Consider the following 13,128-nt stretch of genomic DNA (forward strand, 5'->3'; position numbering starts at 1 on the left):
CTGAAATGGCTGTGCAGAGCGGGCGGTGCGGGTGGTCAAGGAGGGACTCAAGAAGATGGGGGAAGGTAGTCTGGAGACAAAGCTATCCAGGTTCCTGTTCAAGTACAGATCAACCCCCCAGACCACCACGGGAGCCACGCCAGCTGAGCTGCTCATGAACCGCAGGATCAGGACTCGGCTAGATCAGGTGCGTCCCTCGCCATTTACAAGTGTCTGATTCAGTCTATGTGAGGGGATACTCAGGCCAGAAGTGTATTCCGGCAACTTATAGAGAGGACCGGTCCAGTCTCTTGGAGAGTGAAAACACTGGATGGGAAACTGGTGAGACGACATCAGGATCAGATACGGCCATGTTATGATCACAACCTGGCTGACCCCTGTCTCTAAGAGGAGAGTGTTACTGTGGACACAGCAGAGCAAGAACTAGAAAATCAGGCACACGAGGTAGTATGGGCACCGCCACAAGAAGCAGAGGATCCAGGCATACTGGTGCCGCCAGCAGAACTAGAGAATCCAGCACCAGATGCAGTGGCACCGGGGCCTCCAGACATTGGGGTTTTGGGAAATTGTTACCCAGTGAGAGTTAGACAGGCACCCATGTATCTCAAGGACTAAGTGGTAGCAGGGGCAGAATAATCCCCTCGTAGAATCAGACTAGGTTTAAGTGAATTTGTTCAGCACATAAAAGAAGGGTTTTTGTAGACTATGGGGGGAGGAATGTTGTAATGTTCTGATTCATGTTGTATGTTATATTCAGTCAGGCAGTCAGGTGATATAAGGAGAGGGGCTTAATGTAGAGGGGGACCGGAAGTAACGTTCAGCAAGGAGATAACCACCAGAATGCGTAGTAATGGGGTCTGAAGTGCAGAATGCAATAAAGAGTAAATAACTTTGAGAGTGTATCATCCTTGACTTTATTACAGTAATTGTATAGCAACATGTAAACCTCAGTTGCTGGCGGTCCATCTGATGCCTGACCAGCCTCAGTGCAAATGTATAACTATGTGTGTGTTTATTCTATCCAGAATAAATCAGCCTTCAGCAGCAAGAAGTGGTCCAGCTATTTAATACACAATGCAGAAACACATGCGTACAAGACCAGACCGGTCACATCAGCAATTTTTTTGGAGTCAGCACAGGTGGTGGCCTCTAGATCTGCTTATGAATTACGTTATACGGCCATGCTCTCCACTTAATGTCACCAGCGAATAAAAGAAGTGAACGCACGCAGCAACGACCAGCAACAGAGAAATTCACTGAAAACAGACCGCATGTCGGTATGTTCGCTTCACGGGCTTCCCTCTCAACATGGTCATACAAAACAGCTTGCTGAATTCCGAAAAGATGAATAAACTATTCTGTTTTAGATTCAAATGTGTATATGATCCCCTGGACTAAAAAACTAACAAACAAAAGAACAGTAACCCTCCCCTGGACTCAAATTAAAAAGAACAGTAACCCTCTCCTGGACTCAAATTCAAAAACAGTCGTCTAACCCTCCCTTGTTCATTCGAAGTTCACTTCCTAAACCGAAGCCCCAAACGGCTTCGCTCTAATCTTTCAAAAATAAAAAATAACATACAACTTACCGAATTGAGGATTGTCGTAGCCTACAGTGAAAGGCTAGTGAGTAGGTTGTGACGGAAACGTTTGTTTACTCAAAAAGAATAAAGTCTCTTGTCTTCTTCTGATGGATGAAAAGATTTTTGCAATAGGGAATCTTTACAGGCGTGACAAACAATGTTCAACTGTGAAAAGTTTCCAAGGTAGAGAGAGACACCAATTACGAACACAATTTATATACACTTTTGGTCGTGACTGCTAGTCTTTTCAATGCTCTTAACCAATCGGTGAAAGCCGGGAACAATGACGCGTTTCACTGTTCAGACTCTGCAGGCCTGAGACTTCGAGGGGGCGGGTCAACTGTCAATCAATTTCTACTTTGGCCAATCAGAGGCTGACAATCGTCTTGTCAATCAAAAACTCATTTCGCCTGAAACGGTTTTCAATCACTTTTTATTTGGCGAATCTTCTTTCTCTTAGGAGAAGGGGTGTGAGACGCAAAGCTAATTTGTCATTAATAAGTGTCAGCTGCGGACGATCAAGCGAACATATTGGACGTCTTTCGAGGTAAGGGAGATTGACACAAGTAACATAACAATAAGCAGTTATTTTAACGTATTTTCAATTAGTTATAACATTGACAGCGCCTAAATGCTCACATTTAAGAACGTAGACGAAGATGCTGAGATGCCTGACGTTAGATAAATAGCTAGTTAGTGAATACATCCATGATCCTAGCCGTCACAACGTGGCTAGCTAGGTGTAGGCTATTCTTGACCCAAGTTAACATTAGCAAAGCGGTGTACCTGCGCACATGCACGAACAGAGCAGTGCTTCTACAAAGAAATCTATCATATTTATTTTCTCATGTAAACACTGGGCGTTTGGTGTTGCCAAGCAATTAGGCTCTTTGCACAAGCTCCACTACTTCCTGAAATTCTACAGGCATCCTTATTTCCTGTCCTTTACCATTGGATGGAAGTTATTAATCAGGTGTGCCGCTTATATAGATAAACAAATAGACAGGTAGGTGTGTATACATATACACAGTATGCATGATTATGTTCTGTTAAAAATATATAATTTGTTGACAGGAAACCAAGAGGTACAAGAGTGGAAGAGAGGGGACAGGAGGAGAGGACATAGAGATGAGAGGTGAGATACCTGATGTTAGCCAAAGAGACACTACATTAATTAGATCCTGGCAAGTTTAAATAATGTGGATGGATGGGTGGGTATGTGGGGCTGTGTGTATTTATATCTTATGTTTATGTTTTGTTAATTTGTGGACAGGAGATGAAAATGGACACCACAGTGGAGGAGAGGTGACAGGAGGAGACCAACATGGACACCACAGTGGAAGAGAGGTGACAGGAGGAGACCAACATGGACAAGAGTGGAAGAGAGGTGACAGGAGGAGACCAACATGGACAAAAGACAGGAGCAGAGGTGACAGAAGGAGACCAGCATGGACATCAGAGTGGAGGAAGCCAGGCTGGGAGAGAGGTGACAGGAGGAGCTAGTCTCATGTTTGTAATAGATGGTGTGTTCTCATCAACATTCACTTAAGTTGTTTCCTCTCTGGATGACCTCCACTGCTCTCAGTTAAAGATGATATTAATCCAATATGATGCGTGTTGTTCTTTATAGATCTAGCCTCTTCATTTTGCTCTCAAAGTGCACCAGTTTGAAGCACCACAACTAAATGACCTCAGTATTACAAAAATCCTGCGTACAGCCCTGGTCCTGAATGTTTCAGAGGGCAGATGATAACCTCCTTCTAATCAAGGAGCAGGTGTTCATAACTCTGTCTGCATCACTACACTGTGGTGACATTTTGGTTGTACCGTCTGATCACAACACTAGGAGTTCTAATCTAATTTTTTAACCTATCTGTCTACATGTCTGTCTGTCCATCTCTATCTTTCATTGTCTGCCCCTGTTTTATTATTGTATCAGAGGCTTCACGTTTGTTGATGGGACCTCAGTGGGTGAGAACAGACATGCTGAATAGACATAAAGATCTAGGCATGGGCAGCATCTTTCCATCCATTTAAAAATAAATATGTATTTTATGCCAACCTACATTCAGTCTAGCCCTAACCCTAACCTCTTAGAGTGCAGGAAGTGTCGGCCAGCTGTGTCGTGTGTGTCTCCATTCTCAGCGTCAGTACATCCAGTTTGATGGTTCACCTGGGCCAGTAGACTAAGCAGAGCCTCGACCCAAACAAGGTGTCCTGAATGGTCTCCCAGGTCCGCCTTGTACAACTGAACTGTCAGCACAGTGTTTCAGTGTGGTCTACAAGCTATTCAATAAAACCTGGAGAAAATTATCTGTATCTTGTCTTTACACTTACAGCACACATGCTGCACAAATGATAACCTTAATTGTATGACACTTGTTTTGTCAAATGCACAAGGGTATCTCTAACTTGGCTAGACTGTGGATGTGGTGACTAGTCCAGGCCAGTCAGCATGGTATAAGCTGCATACAGGTGAGCGGAAGCTGAAACGCTTGTTCCTTGGCTAGGCTCAAGGCAGCTTGCCAGCAGGGTCAGGCCTGTGCCGGGAGGTCAGTACATTAGAACCCCCTTAGGCGGGCTGTATGTATCCTAGGTTCTCAAACTTATATTTGTGGTATAGAAAGGTAGAACTTGCTTGGTTGGTTATGCAAGTGTGTGTGTGGTGCTGTTGATTTTCCTCCACACATCTCTCAGCCATATGTTTCCCCTATGTTGATCTGAAAATGGTGATAGGGATTAAATTAGGTTGCTAAGAGAACTGCTAGTCACCAGAAGCATTCAAGAACATAACCTGTGCTGGAATACAAGTGTATGAACAAATCAATACAAGTAGAGCACATCTACTGACAGGCTGGCTGAATGACTGGAAGACTGACTTGGGACCTCCACTGAGGGCATCCCAGTCCTGGCTATGGATCAGTAGTGATGCTCCCCTGCCCCTATAGTCCAGGCATTTTATGACATAACCTTGAACAAATTGCAACAGAAATTATTTCAACTGTTTAAGTGTCATACATATGTTCTTTATAACATATCAGTTAGTCCCCCAAAATCCCAGTGGTGGAAAGTAATGAAAAATGCAGATGGAAGGTATGTGACAAATATACCAATTTCCAATTTTCGCCTATGTAAAAAAAAAAGGTTGATGCATGTTTTCTTGTCTGATGTCCACACAACACTGTCCCCAATCAACCAGAAACTATATAGGATGCATCACAGTGCATATACAGAAATATATTTTTAATTCTATTGGCATTTGGTGAAGAGAAAAGGGGTGAATCTCACATATTGCAACAGAAAATCTGACATTAATCAAATAGCTTAAGAGTCTAGAACCCTGGAGAGGACAGTCTACAACCCTGGAGAACAGTCTACAGCCCTGTAGTGAACAGTAGAACCCTGGAGAACAGTCTACAGCCCTGTAGAGAACAGTAGAACCCTGGAGAGGACAGTCTGAGACGTAGAACCGTCCATAGCAGTGGACTACCTAATCACACGCGCGAGGGGGTAACATACAGGTGAAATCGCAGACACTTACTCAAGGTACCTAAAAATGAAGACAGTACTGACAAATGCAGAGGGCGCTAGTGCAGGGTCACCGGTGTGTGACACGCCCATACGTGAGTGTGGTGAACACATAGACATAGAGAGGAGGTTGGGTAGACAGACCAAAGCGCCAAAGAGACTCATTGAGGAAATGTGATGGGGCAGTAATGAGGTGATGGGAGCTTGGTGATATGAGGTGATGGGACAGTAACAAGAGTTTGTTTTTGTTTGTCATGTTATGTTATTATTTTATTCTCTACAGTTGTCATTGTTACAGGCTCTGAAACTGTTAATTGAGGGTTAAAGCTGAAACACTGTTTGGCGTTTAAGAGAAATTGTTTATGTTTCCAGACACTGTAAACATAGTTCTTGACAGGAGAGATGTGTCATACGTGATGACGTCACGGATGTCTAGGTTGATCGAGGCAGTGATGCGGGAGCCAGCGAGAGTGATGGCCGCCTGTAATGGGAGCTGTGAATAAAAGTATAGCCGTATGCACACTGTTGTCCGGTTCCATTATTAAGTGTTAGCAGCCGAACACAACACTAGCTAGGTTTTAAGTGGATTAATTGGAAGGCTACAACATATTGACATCATGTTCATACAAATCAAAACATTCACTGATTTTGTGTTTTGTGGATGGGTGTATTGCTGTTTTGAAATAAATCATTTTCATCTGGATATGTTTCACTAATAGGATAAAGATGATCACTTAGAATAACTTTGTATTGACTGGTAATGGCTCTACACTTTCAGTATCCAAGTGGTTTCACACTATGGACGTGTGGGGGAGCATGTGGTGTACACTAAGAGAATGGTATTGACCTGAATGCTTCAGGTGGTTCACATTCATTTGGGGATTTATGGGTTTTGTGTTCATATAAGAGCAGTTAAAACAGATCAGTCAATTTTGGCCTTGAACACTATAAAACGGGGGCTCATTTTAGACCTAGAACCCGGGTAACCCAGGTGAGTTGTGGCTGTGGGTGTGTATGGGGATGTCTTCCATCTGCTGGATTAACATAATATTGTTTTACCCATTCATTTCCTATAGCGGGTCATTTTACCCATTCAATTCCTATGGCGGGTCATTTTAAACCCAGAACAGCACCCTGATCAGCTTGGTCTCACACTGCAACAGATTCAGCTTCATCAAGGTGATCAATATTTCATCTGCAACATGCATTTTCAAGTTGGCCATATAGAACTGCTAAACTAAAAAAGAACTGTACATGCTGACGAAATGCATCACAGGCAGAGGTCTGTGCTCTCTGAGCGCTATTCTAGTTATTGTCATGTTTCTGTAACACTATTTAACTGGCCACCCGAAGACCTTCATCAACATGCAATGATAGCAGTCAACCACATAGTGGCGGTGTTGCACAGAGCTCAGCTAGGAGACCTCAAACTGCAAGCAGAGGATGCAGATTATCAGATTATAAACACTATGAAGAGTGAAGATGTTCTTCTGAAACACAGACCGAGGCCTGATTAATCATTTTAACTCTATTCACCTGTTCTCTTTATTATGTTGGAGATACTGTATCTATCTGTGGGTTCACTTTCAAACGAACACTTCTGAAGATGGAAACACCAGCCTCTCCATGTTCTTTTTAATCTGATGATCACCTGTTGTGACCTTAATTGACTTCTGCTTCATTCCTTTGGGTTTAGGAATGTCTCAGGACATATTTTAGATATGAAGACATTTTAGGTATGAGGAACTGCTTATCTCTACATTATAGCTTATCTAATGATCATTACTTATCTTATCATATCTAACCTTAACTCCTCCCACTGCTGCTTGGACCAGTGGGTGTTACGCACACCCCTAATAGGAGAGGCCAAATGTGGTGGAACCCAGAGAACAGAGACAGAGGCCAGGAGATGATATAACAAGGATTTAATAGTTAAGGTATCTAAGCTAAAGAGCAACGTCCGTGATCCAAGGGGGTAATCGAGGGTAGTCCAGAGGTCAAGCCAGGGAGATCAGTCCAAGAAGGGAAAAAACAAGGGGGCAAAAAATACGAGGTCCGGGTGGGAACGGGTTCAGGAGACACAGGAGGGAGCGGGTCCAGGAGACACAGGAGAGGGAACGGGTCCAGGAGACACAGGAGAGGGAACGGGTCCAGGAGGCACAGGAGAGGGAACGGGTCCAGGAGACACAGGAGAGGGAACGGGTCCAGGAGGCACAGGGGGTCGGAGGGAGCCTGAGGGTGACACAAAAATGACGGGGAAAAAACTCAGCCAGGAAGAACACAAAAACACGGTAACTCGAGGAGAATGCAAGGAGATGTATACGAGGAGAAAATACGGGAGCCAGAACTAACCGTACAGCTTATTACGTTCAAGCGTCGGGTCTCTGTCTGCAGCAGCGTTATATAGGTGGCTGTCCTGATGGTGATTGGAAGCAGCTGGGCTGATGATAATCGCCAACACCTGAGCAGCTAGCAGAGCAGAGACCCGGCCCGCTCAATCCGGCAGGGATGAGGCGCCGGAACGAGGCTGACGGGGGCGTGCCCGACGGGGAGGCATAACAGTACCCCTCCCCTCAGGGGAGGCACCGGACGACGGACCCGGGGCCCCAGGGTTGGCCCGGTAGAAATCGTCCAACAAGGACGGGTCGGCGAGGTAGGACGCCGGCACCCAACTCCGGTCCTCGGGCCCGTAGCCCACCCAGTCCACGAGGTACTGAAATCCGCGACCCCGGCGGCGGACCTCAAGCAGCCTGCGAACTGGCCACACAGGGTCCCCATCAGCCAGGATACGAGGCGGCGGCGGAGCCGGGCTGGGGGGAGACAAAGAGCTGGCGGCCACAGGTTTCAGCTGGGAGACATGGAACACGGGGTGGATCTTGAGAGAGGGAGGAAGAACCAAACGTACCGCCGTGGGGTTGATGATGCGGTCCACCGGATAGGGACCGACGTAACGGGGGTTTAGTTTCCGGGTGGAGGTTCGGGAGGTCTGGAGGGGCAGGTCCCGGGCCAACAGCCAAACCCTCTGACCAGGCTGGTAGTCAGGGGCCGGCACCCTCCGCCGGTTAGCGCTCCGCCGGGCGCGCTCGGTGGCACGGAGCAGCGCAGCCCTGGCGGTCCTCCAGACGTTACGGCACCGGCGGAGATGGGCCCTGGTGGTTGGGACCGCCACCTCCAGCTCCTGTTGGGGAAACAGAGGGGGTTGGTATCCAAGTGAACACTGAAACGGGGACATACCGGTGGCGGCGCTCTCCATGGAGTTCAGGGAGTACTCCACCCACGGCAGGTACTTCGCCCAGGAGGATGGGTTGTTGGCGGTGACACAGCGGAGGGCGGCTTCCAGAGCCTGGTTGGCACGCTCAGCCTGCCCGTTAGACTGCGGGTGGTATCCGGAGGTGAGGCTGGCGGTAGCCCCAATGCCCCTGCAGAAAGCCTGCCAGACTTTAGAGACAAACTGGGGGCCCCGATCCGAAACCACATCCGAGGGGATCCCGTGGAGGCGGACGACGTGGAGGGTCAGGAGGTCTGCAGTTTCGGCCGCTGTGGGCAGCTTAGGGAGGGGAACAAAGTGGACCGCCTTGGAGAAACGGTCCACGATGGTCAGAATTGTGTCGCACCCCTGGGAGACTGGGAGCCCAGTGACAAAGTCCAGAGCTATATGGGACCACGGTCGACTGGGTACCGGGAGAGGCTGCAGGAGACCTGCAGGAGGCCGATGGGAGGCCTTACTCCGGGCGCAAATGGTGCAGGCGGCAACAAACTCCTTGGTGTCGCCCCTGAGAGTAGGCCACCAGAACCTCCTACTGACGAATTCTGCAGTCCGCCGCTCGCCGGGGTGGCACGCGAAACGACTGGAGTGACCCCACTCCAACACCCTTGCCCGGACAGCTGTGGGAACAAACAGACGGTTACGTGGTCCGGTTCCCGGGTCCGGTTCAGCCCGCTGCGCCTGTTTCACGACTGCCTCGATGCCCCAGGTTACGACACCCACCACCTGGGAAGGGGACAGGATGGTATCCCCACCCTCCGAGACATCCGAATCCTCCCTGGGAAACTGGCGGGAGAGAGCATCAGCTCTGATGTTTTTGGAGCCTGGACGGTAGGTTAGCGTGAAGTCAAAACGGCTAAAAAAGAGAGCCCAGCGGGCTTGTCGGGAGTTGAGCCTTTTGGCTGACCCAAGGTAGGCTAGGTTCTTGTGGTCCGACCACACCAAAAACGGCAGTTTGGCTCCCTCAAGCCAGTGTCTCCACTCCCTCAGGGCCTCGTGAACCGCCAGAAGCTCCTTATTGCCCACGTCGTAGTTCTTAGCCGCAGGTTCGTAGCGCCGGGAGAAGTAGGCGCACGGGTGTATTCTCTGGTCCTCCCCAGACCGCTGAGAGAGGACACCCCCGATACCAGTGTCCGAGGCGTCTACCTCCACAATGAACTGTCTCTCAGGGTCGGGGTGGATCAGCACTGGAGCGGTAGAGAACAGATGCTTGAGTTGGGCGAAGGCAGCCTCAGCAGCAGGGTTCCAGCAGAAAGGCCGCGAGGTGGAAGTAAGCGCGGTGAGTGGCGCTGCGACCTGGCTGAACCCCTTGATGAACCGCCTCACAAAGCCCGCGAACCCCAAGAAGCGCCTCAGTTGGGTCCGGTCCGTGGGTTGTGGCCATTCCACGACGGCTTTGACCTTGGCTGGGTCTGCGCGCATCTGTCCGTCCTCCACCACATTGCCCAGGTAGGTTACAGAGCTGGTGTGGAACACACACTTCTCTCCCTTCACGTACAGCCTGTTCTCTAGGAGTCTTTGCAGGACAAGACGGACGTGCTGGTGGTGCTCCTCCATGGACCGCGAAAAAATAAGGATATCATCTAAATAGACTACAACAAAAATGTTTAACATATCTCGTAGGACATCATTAACCAGGGCCTGGAATATGGCAGGAGCATTGGATAGGCCAAAAGGCATTACAAGGTATTCGAAATGGCCAAGGTGAGTATTAAAAGCGGTCTTCCACTCGTCCCCCTCCCTGATACGGACGAGATGGTAGGCATTGCGGAGGTCCAGCTTAGTGAACACCTTGGCATGGGTGAGGGGTTCGAAGGTGGAGCTAATGAGTGGAAGGGGGTATCTGTTCTTAACAGAAATGTCATTGAGAGCCCGGAAATCAATGCAGGGCCTAAGCCCGCCGTCCTTTTTAGACACAAAGAAAAATCCTGCCGCGAGAGGAGAGGAGGAGGGCTTGATTATACCCGAGTTTAGGGACTCCGTGATATAATTCCTCATTGCCTCTTTCTCCGGGAGTGAGAGGTTGTATAACCGTCCTTTAGGCAGGGTGGCCCCAGGAAGGAGGTCTATAGGGCAGTCATACGGGCGATGGGGTGGCAGAGAGAGCGCCTCGTCTTTACTGAACACCTGGGCCAGGTCGTGGTAGGTGGAGGGAATTCCAGTGAGGTCTGGAGGGGTTAGTCTAGGCTTGGGGTCGCTAGAGGGAGACAGGGCGGAGCGAAGACAGGAGGCGTAGCATGTAGCCCTCCAGCCTAGGATCTGGCCTGAAGCCCAGGAGATGTGGGGTTCATGCTTCTCAAGCCAGGGTCTTCCCAGCACCAGGGGCGTTGTGGGGGCCTGAAGAACAAAAAAACGAATATTTTCAGTGTGATTCCCAGAGAGGGTGAGTGAGATCAGATCAGTGGTGTGAGATATGGTTCCTAGGGAATGACCATCTATGGCCCTGGGCATGATGGGTCGGTCTAGGGGAACTAAAGGGATGCCCGCCTGGCGGGCTAAGTTTTCATCCATAAGACAACCATCTGCCCCTGAGTCTATTAGAGCGCTGACAGAAAGGGTGTCCTTGCCCCAGGTGAGGGTAGCAGGGAAAAGGCGGCTAGGAGTGACCTGGGGCTGAGAAAAAGAGGCTTTGCTCACCAGTATGCCCCCTACTAGTGAGCTGAATCTTTTGGCCGGATGGGACACGCACGGATGAAGTGCCCCTCTTTACCGCAGTACAGGCATTGTTCGTTGTTAAGCCTCCGGTCTCGCTCCTCCCGCGAGAGCCGAGAGCGGCCGATTTCCATCGGTTCTCCAGACCCGGATGTAGCCGCGAGAGGAGGCAGCGTGGACAGAGACGGGGGCGGGGTTGTTCCTGCGTGACGAGGAGCGGGGCGCGTGACAGCTCGCTGAGCCCGGTCGGTTCGTCGTACCTGGAGGCGTGCATCCATCCTAAGGGCCAGTGTGATTAGGTCGTTTAGGGTTCCGGGATCATCGCGCACCAAAAGGTCTTTGATGGAGTCATTTAATCCCTTAGAAAAAATATTGAGGAGAGCTCCGTCATTCCAGCCAGTCTCCGTGGCTAGAGTACGAAACTCGACCATATACTCAGCTACTGAGCGCGAACCCTGGGATATGGCTAGCAAGCGGCTGGCTACGTCCTGCCCGTCCTGGGGGTGGTCGAACACGAACCGGAACTCAGTCTTAAAACGGGAGTAGTCCGTGGAGTAGGATGTACTGCTCCCGACCGCGGCTATGGCCCAATTGAGAGCCTTGTCGGCTAGTAGGGACATAATAAACGCTATCTTGGCCCCATCGGAGGAGTATTTGGACGGCTGGTGCGTAAACATTAATTCGCACTGGGTTAGGAAACCCCGACACTGGTTAAAATCCCCATGAAACGGAGCGGGACTCACTAAACTGGGCTCCGAGCGAGCGACTGGAGGAATGGGCAAAACGGGGTTTGCAGGATCGACCGAGGGATTAGCCATCTGCCCTGGTATGAATGGTCTGCTGCCAGCGGCGATGACGTCCAGAGAACGCTGGATGGAGGCAAGAGCCCCGGACAAGGCGTCCACCTTTGCCTCGAGGCTGTTTACAGACCCGACGGTGGCTCGGGTGGTGTCCTCCAGAACGGCTATCTGGCTTTGGACCGTGGGGAAGGCTTTCTGGAGCTCGGCCTGCAGACTGGTGAGCTGCGCCGCATGGCTAGTTATCTCTCTGCGTAAATCGACTACCAGAGGGAGGACCCCTGCCCCGGTTCCCGGGGAACCACCTTGGCTCATGTTGGCTTGAACGTACTGTTACGCACACCCCTAATAGGAGAGGCCAAATGTGGTGGAACCCAGAGAACAGAGACAGAGGCCAGGAGATGATATAACAAGGATTTAATAGTTAAGGTATCTAAGCTAAAGAGCAACGTCCGTGATCCAAGGGGGTAATCGAGGGTAGTCCAGAGGTCAAGCCAGGGAGATCAGTCCAAGAAGGGAAAAAACAAGGGGGCAAAAAATACGAGGTCCGGGTGGGAACGGGTTCAGGAGACACAGGAGGGAGCGGGTCCAGGAGACACAGGAGAGGGAACGGGTCCAGGAGACACAGGAGAGGGAACGGGTCCAGGAGGCACAGGAGAGGGAACGGGTCCAGGAGACACAGGAGAGGGAACGGGTCCAGGAGGCACAGGGGGTCGGAGGGAGCCTGAGGGTGACACAAAAATGACGGGGAAAAAACTCAGCCAGGAAGAACACAAAAACACGGTAACTCGAGGAGAATGCAAGGAGATGTATACGAGGAGAAAATACGGGAGCCAGAACTAACCGTACAGCTTATTACGTTCAAGCGTCGGGTCTCTGTCTGCAGCAGCGTTATATAGGTGGCTGTCCTGATGGTGATTGGAAGCAGCTGGGCTGATGATAATCGCCAACACCTGAGCAGCTAGCAGAGCAGAGACCCGGCCCGCTCAATCCGGCAGGGATGAGGCGCCGGAACGAGGCTGACGGGGGCGTGCCCGATGGGGAGGCATAACAGTGGGTCCAGTTTGTTACATTCCTCATAGGGCTTCTGTTAGTGTGTTTTGGCTACTGTACTGTTCACATTTCTCCTAATTCCACTGGATTAAACATTGATATTCGTAAATAAATACATTGAGTGTTCCATAAAGTACGTTTTTAACATATGGATGGAGTTAATGTTTAACATTTAGTGCTAGTGCCTATTGTACTGTATGGGGTACTGGGGTGCTGAGAAAATGTATTTGATCCAGCATTAAACTATCAT

At 49.8% G+C, this 13,128-nt stretch overlaps 1 long non-coding RNA gene across 1 annotated transcript; it reads left to right on the forward strand.

The window, feature by feature from the left end:
- Window positions 1-2,029: 2,029 nt before the first annotated feature.
- On the forward strand, window positions 2,030-2,981 carry LOC311328713. The gene is made up of 3 exons (XR_014631233.1): window positions 2,030-2,130; window positions 2,658-2,718; window positions 2,857-2,981. It is a non-coding gene; the product is annotated as an uncharacterized lncRNA (long non-coding RNA).
- Window positions 2,982-13,128: the final 10,147 nt, after the last annotated feature.

Source organism: Borostomias antarcticus (assembly GCF_949987555.1).
Source record: "Borostomias antarcticus genome assembly, contig: scaffold_83, whole genome shotgun sequence".
NCBI lineage: Eukaryota > Metazoa > Chordata > Actinopteri > Stomiiformes > Stomiidae > Borostomias > Borostomias antarcticus.